This window comes from Macaca thibetana, chromosome 14 (genome assembly GCF_024542745.1).
Source record: "Macaca thibetana thibetana isolate TM-01 chromosome 14, ASM2454274v1, whole genome shotgun sequence".
NCBI classification, from domain to species: domain Eukaryota; kingdom Metazoa; phylum Chordata; class Mammalia; order Primates; family Cercopithecidae; genus Macaca; species Macaca thibetana.
In genome coordinates, this window is record NC_065591.1 from 7,742,135 (window position 1) to 7,748,877 (window position 6,743).

At 47.1% G+C, this 6,743-nt stretch overlaps 2 protein-coding genes across 2 annotated transcripts in view; both read left to right on the forward strand.

Annotated features, from left to right (window-relative positions):
* Positions 1 to 6,743, forward strand: part of MRPL11 (mitochondrial ribosomal protein L11) — a 242,991-nt gene that overhangs the window by 62,031 nt on the left and 174,217 nt on the right. The window lies entirely within an intron of this gene.
* Positions 1 to 6,743, forward strand: part of CTSF (cathepsin F) — a 105,866-nt gene that overhangs the window by 62,024 nt on the left and 37,099 nt on the right.

The following is a 6,743-nucleotide window of genomic DNA, read 5'->3' on the forward strand; positions in this document are numbered from 1 at the left end:
GACCTCATGATTCGCCTGTCTCGGCCTCCCAAAGTGCTGGGATTACAGGTGGGAGTCACCCCGCCCAGCGGGTGGGGTCTCACCTTAACACAGTGAGACCCATAGGTGCTTTTAATTTTTCTACTACCCACATTTTAAAAGGTGAAAGGAAACAGGTAAAACTAATTTCAGGCTGGGTGTGGTGGCTCACGCCTGTAATCCCAGCACTTTGGGAGGCTAAGGCCGGTAGATGGCTTCAGCCCAGGAGGTTAGGGCCAGCCTGGACAACCTCTAAAAAAATTTAAAAATTTAGCTGGCAGCCAGGCGGGGTGGCTCACGCCTGTAATCCCAGCACTTTGAGAGGCCAAAGTGGGCGGATTGCCTGAGGTCAGAAGTTCAAGACCAGCCTGGCCAACATGGTGAAGCCCCATCTCTACTAAAAATACAAAAAATTAGTGTAGTGGCGTGTGTCTGTAATCCCAGCTACTCGGGAGGCTGAGGCAGGAGAATTGCTTGAACTCAGGAGGCGGAGGTTGCAGTGAGCTGAGATAGTGGCCGCTGCACTCCAGCCCAGGTAAGAGAGTAAGACTCCGTCTCAAAAAATACATACGTGTGTGTTTGTGTGTGTGCGTGTGTGTGTGTAGATATCTGCAGGTGGTAGTGCACCTGTAGTCCTAGCTACTTGAGAGGCTGAGGGAGAAGGAATCACCTTGAGCCCAGGATTTTTTTTTTTTTTTGAGACAGAGTCTCGCTCTGTCGCCCAGGCTGGAGTGCTGTGGCCGGATCTCAGCTCACTGCAAGTTCCGCCTCCCGGGTTCCCGCCATTCTCCTGCCTCAGCCTCCCGAGTAGCTGGGACTACAGGCGCCCGCCACCTCGCCCGGCTAGTTTTTTGTATTTTTTAGTAGAGACGGGGTTTCACCGTGTTAGCCAGGATGGTCTCGATCTCCTGACCTCCTGATCCGCCCGTCTCGGCCTCCCAAAGTGCTGGGATTACAGGCTTGAGCCACCGCACCCGACCAGAGCCCAGGATTTTAAGATTATAGTGAGCTGTAATGGTGCCACTGCACTCTAACCTGGCCAAAAGAGTGAAACTCTGTTTCTAAATACATAAATTAATTAAATAGATGTAAAGAATCTTGCCAAACTTCACAGACCTGGCAAATCAGAATGCTGGGGCTTGAATAAGGATCTGACTCCTTGACCTGGAATAATGGAAAGAGCATTAAATTAGCCCTAGTTCAGTTTTATGGTCCAAGTGGGCAACCCTCTTCCCTCCTCCAGCCCTCAGTGAGTTTCTCATCTGTAAAGTGTCTAGCTTGGCTTAGCTGATCTCAAAGAAAAGTTTGCAGGTTTTTTCTTTGTTGTTGTTTGTTTGTTTGTTTTTTTGGAAACGGAGTCTCACTCTGTCGCCCAGGCCGGAGTAGTGATGAAATCATGGCTCACTGCAGCCTGGACTTTCCAGGCTGGTCTTGAATTCCTGACCTCGTGATCTGCCCAGCTCAGCCTCCCAAAGTGCTGAGATTACAGGCATGAACCACCGTGCCCAGCCACCCCCAGATAATTTTTAATTTTTACTTTGTAGAGACGGGGATCGATTTGTTGCCCTGGCTGCTCTCGAACTCCTGGCCTCAAGTGATCCTCCAGAATCAGCCTCCCAAGGTGCTAGGATTACAGGCATGACCCACCATACCCAGCTAGATTCTTTACATCTATGAGTATCACCTTTCTTACCTATAAAATAGCTGGCTTTACCACATTTTTATTTTTGTAGAGTTTTTTTAATTGTAAATCTGGGGATGGGTGTGGTGGCTTATCCCTGTGATCCTAGCACTTTGGGAGACTGAGGCAGGAGGATCACTTGAGCTCAGGAGTTCAAGACCAACCTGAGAAACATAGTGAGACCCCATCTGTACGAAAAGAATTTTTAAAATTAGCCAGGTGTGGTGGTGTATGCCTGTAGTCCCAGTTACTCTGGAGGCTGAGGTGGGAGGATCACTTGAGCCCAGGAGGCTAAGGCTGCAGTGAGCTGTGATAGCACCACTGCACTCCAGCCTGAGCAACACAGTGAGACCTTGTCTCTAATAAAAATTTCTCTTGGCAAGTATGTATAAAGGATAAGGCCATTTTGAGCAATAACAAGTGTTGAACACAATGTAAGACACATAGTAAGAAGTTTGGCTGGACGCAGTGGCTCAATGCCTATAATCCCAGTACTTTGGGAGGCCAAGGCAGGAGTATCACTTGAGCCCGGGAGTTTGAGACCAACCTGGGCAATCCAGGGAGACCCTGTGTCTCAAAAAATATAAAAATTATTCCCGCGCAGTGGCTCACACCTGTAATCCCAGCACTTTGGGAGGCCAAGGTGGGTGGAACACTTGAGGTCAGGAGTTCAAGACCAGCCTGGCCAACATGGCGAAACCAATCTCTACTAAAAACACAATAAAAAAAAAAAATTACCTGGGCATCATGGCACATACCTGTAATCCCAGCTACTCAGGAGGCTGTGTCAGGAGAATCGCTTGAACCCAGGAAGCAGAGGTTGCGGTGAGCTGAGATCACGCCACTGCACTCTAGCCTGGGCAACAGAGTGAGACTCCGTCTCAAAAATAAATAAAGAAAAAATATAAGTTAGCTGGACATGGTGGTGCATGCCTGTAGTTCCAGCTACTCGGGAAGCTGAGGCAGGACTGCTTGATCCCATGAGATGGAGGCTACAGTGAGCTATGATGACACCACTATACTCCAGCCTGAGTGACAGAGCAAGACAACATCTGAAGTAGAAATAAGTAGTGATTTTTTACCTACAAGGGTATTCTGTGGGCTATTTGGTGGAGAACTATCCTGCACATTGAAGGTTGGTAAGTATCCCTAGTCTTCCCCCAATACCAGCAGCATCCTCACCCCCACCTAGCATTGTCACAGCCAGAAGAAATGGCCCTAACAAACTTCCAGAAGTCCCCTATGGGCCATACCATCCCCACTGAGAACCACTGATCTAAATCAAATTTTGTAAACTTAGGTAAACTTAGTTTTAGGTAAAAACAATCTCTGCAATAAAACAATCTGATAAGGAAAGTCCTTACCTCTTTACAACGAATGGAGAGAAAGGCTAGAGAGAAATTCTGTCATGGAAACTAGAGTCCTGTCAAATTTACTTATGAGACCTTTTCCTAAGTTAATTGTATCAATTTACCTGTGGTTTACTAGGTCACTGTAGCAAGTTTATTAATGGCCTCCAAAGATACTAGGTCCTAATCCCTGGAACTTGTGAATGTTACTTTAAGTGGCAAAGTCTCTGAAGATGTGATTGAATCAATGGCCCTTGCTAAGAAGAGATTATCCTGGATTACTCTGGTGGTGTTAAATGCAATCACATGTAATGCAATCCTTATAAGAGGGAGGCAGAAGGAGATTTGACACAAATACACAGAGGAAAAGGCAATGGGAAGACAGCAGACTGAGTGGATGGTGCTGGCCTTGAAGATTGGAGTGAGATTCAGCCACAAGCCAAGGAATGCCAGCAGCCACACAAAGCTGGAAGAAGCCAGGAAGGGATGTTTCCCTATAGTTTCTGGAGGAAGCAAGCTCTTGTCCACACCTTGATTCCGGCCCAGTGATACTAAGTTTGTACTTCTGGCCTCCAGAACTGTGAGAATAAATTTTTGTTGTTTTAAGCCACAGTTTGTGGTACTTTGTTACAGCTGCCACTGTTACAAAGGAAACTGATTACAGGAGAATACGAGTTAGTAACAACACAGATAAAGACATTTTCACAGCTGACTTTCATTATTCCATTGCATATGTGTTCTTCTGTTAGAAAGGAGGTTTCCCTTTTTGGTCTCCTTCCTTCCAGCTTTCCACCCTATCATGTGAATGTGTGACGATGGGAGGCTTGGAGCTGTGGCAATCACCCTTGCCTCCAAAAGGGGAGAGGGAACATGAAGAGAAACACACAGTTCATGACAGTATCCTGATGTCGCCACACCACTGGACCTGCTCTGAATCCTCTAATCTCCAGACTGTTGATCTGGCGACATAATTAAATGTCTTAATTGCTTTGGCCACTATTAAGACTGTGTTACTTACTGCAGAATTCATCCTAATATAGAATTCCACAGACAATATCAAGACTGAAAATAAGAAATAATGACAGTCATGTTATTTAAAAATATGGAGGTATAGGCCCGGTGTGGTGGCTTACGCCTGTAATCCCAGCACTTTGGGAGGCCAAGGTGGGTGGTTCACAAGGTCAGGAGATCGAGACCAACCTAGCTAACACAGTGAAAACCCGTCTCTACTAAAAATACAAAAAATTAGCCGGGCATGGTGGCTTGCACCTTTAGTCCCAGCTACTCCGGATGCTAACGCAGGAGAATCGTTTGAACCCAGGAGGTGGAGGTTGCAGTGAGCCGAGATCGCCCCATTGCACTCCAGCCTAGGCAACAAGAGCAAAACTCCATCTCAAAAAAAAAAAAAAATTTTTTTTTTTTTAGATATGGAGTTCTTGCTATGTTGCCCAAGTTGGTCTCGAACTCCTGGCCTCAAGTAATCTTCCCATCTTGGACTCAAATTTTCCTTTTCATTTATTGATTTGTTAATTTATTTTTGAGACAGGGTCTCACTCTGTCCCCCAGGCTAGAGTGCAGTGGCACAATCATGGCTCATTGCAACCTTGATCTCCTGGGATCAAGCAATCCTCCCATCTGGGCCTCCCAAACTGCTGGGATTAAAGACCTTTTTTTTTTTTTAATTAGTTTTATTTTTTTAGAGACAAGGTCTTACTCTCTCAGGCAGGCTAGAGCACAGTGGCATGACCATGGCTCACTGCAGCACACTCCTAGGCACAAGCAATCCTCCTGCCTCAGCCTCCTAAGTAGCTGGGACTATAAGCCTGCACCACCACACTTGGCTAATTTTTAAATTATTATTATTATTATATGAGTCAGTCTTGCTCTCTCGCCTAGGCTAGAGTGCAGTGGCGCAATCTCCGCTCACTGCAAGCTCTGCCTCCCAGGTTCACGCCGTTCTCCTGCCTCAGCCTCCTGAGTAGCTGGGACTACAGGCACATGCCACCACACCCAGCTAATTTTTGTATTTTTAGTAGAGACGGGGTTTCACCATGTTAGCCAGGATGGTCTCGATCTCCTGACCTCGTGATCCGCCCACCTCGGCCTCCCAAAGTGCTGGAATTACAGGCGTGAGCCACTGCGCCTGGCCTTTTAAATTATTTTTTGTAGAGACAGGGTCTTGCTTTATTGGCTAGTCTGGTTTCTAACTGGCTTCAAGCAGTCCTCCTGCCCTGGCTTCCCAAAGTGCTGGGATTATAGGCGTGAGCCACTGTGCCTGACCAAAACGGAGCATCTTTGCCTGCAGTTCTTCTGCTTTGCAGATGAGGCTTCAAAATGTTTGAACAGTGTTCTGTGATTTAAAAATAAACTTTGAAAAACTACACAGCCAGAATTTCAGAAGAAAAGCTAATGAGGTTGATCTTTTTTTTTTTTTTTTTTTTTTTGAGATGGAGTCTTGCTCTGTCACCCAGGCTGGAGTGCAGCGGTCTGATCTCAGCTCACTGCAACTTCTGCCTCCTGGGTTCAAGCAATTCTCCTGCCTCAACCTCAGGAGTAGCTGGGATTTCAGGCACTGTAATACCACTACCCCTAGCTAACTTTTGTATTTTTAGTAGAGATGGGGTTTCACCATGTTGGCCAGGCTGGTCTCGAACTCCTGACCTCAAGTGATCAGCCCGCCTCGGCCTCCCAAAGTGCCGGGATTACAGACGTGAGCCACCGCACCCAGCCTGCAGTGAGTCTTGATTGCGCCACAGCACTCTAGCCTTGCCAACAGAGTTAAACTCTGTCTCAAAAAAAGGAAAAAAAAAAAGAGGTTTAATAGAGTGGTGTCATGGTGAACTGTTTAGGCTTAAAAAGGTTAAAACCCAGGTACCATTCCAGAATGGAGGTGAGAGGATATGTCAGGGGTTAGCTGTGGGGAGAATCCAGGATGAGTTTCTGCAATGACCTGGAAGTGGGGAAAGACAGCCTGAGTCTGGGCTTAAAAGGGTTTGGCTCCCAGCAACCACAGGGAGCTGGAAAACAGCCAGCAGAGGTTTGGCAAGAAAGAGCAGAGTCCAAGGCTTGGGGCTAGAGGTGGAACCCACAGCCTTGAAAGGGAAAACAGACAGGGACTGGGGAATGGGAGCAGAGCCAGGGGCTCTGCCTTGAAGCCAAGGACAACTAACTGTGAAACCACCCACTCAGTTCCAAGTAGGCAGTGTAGGGGCAAAGTCTGTAGTCTGCCAGCTTACCCTGTCATAAAAGCAGCTTTGTCAAGGATGAGCAAGGCACCCCATGGGGGTGGGGGTACAGGGACAGAATAGATGAGTAGGGAGGCTCTGAACCCAAGGCCCCACAAACTGTTCCCTTGTTAGCAGCTCATCCAACCATAGGAAAGGGGAGCTTTGCTAGGACTGCCTCCAAGGGTCGCACCGCACGCAGCCTCAGAATCACAGCTGCTGCTCCCTTTACTTTGTGTGACAGGCTCTGTGCCAAGCACTTCACTTATTATGTTAATTAATAGTTTTTACTTATGACTAAAAGAAATAAAGTCAGGTTTTTTTGTTGTTGTTGTTGTTGTTTTTTGAGATGGAGTCTTGCTCTGTTGCCCAGGCTGGAATGCAGTGGTGTGATCACGGTTCACTACAGCCTCGACCTCCCAGGCTCAAGCAATCCTCCCACCTCAGCCTCCCAAGTAGCTGGGACCACAA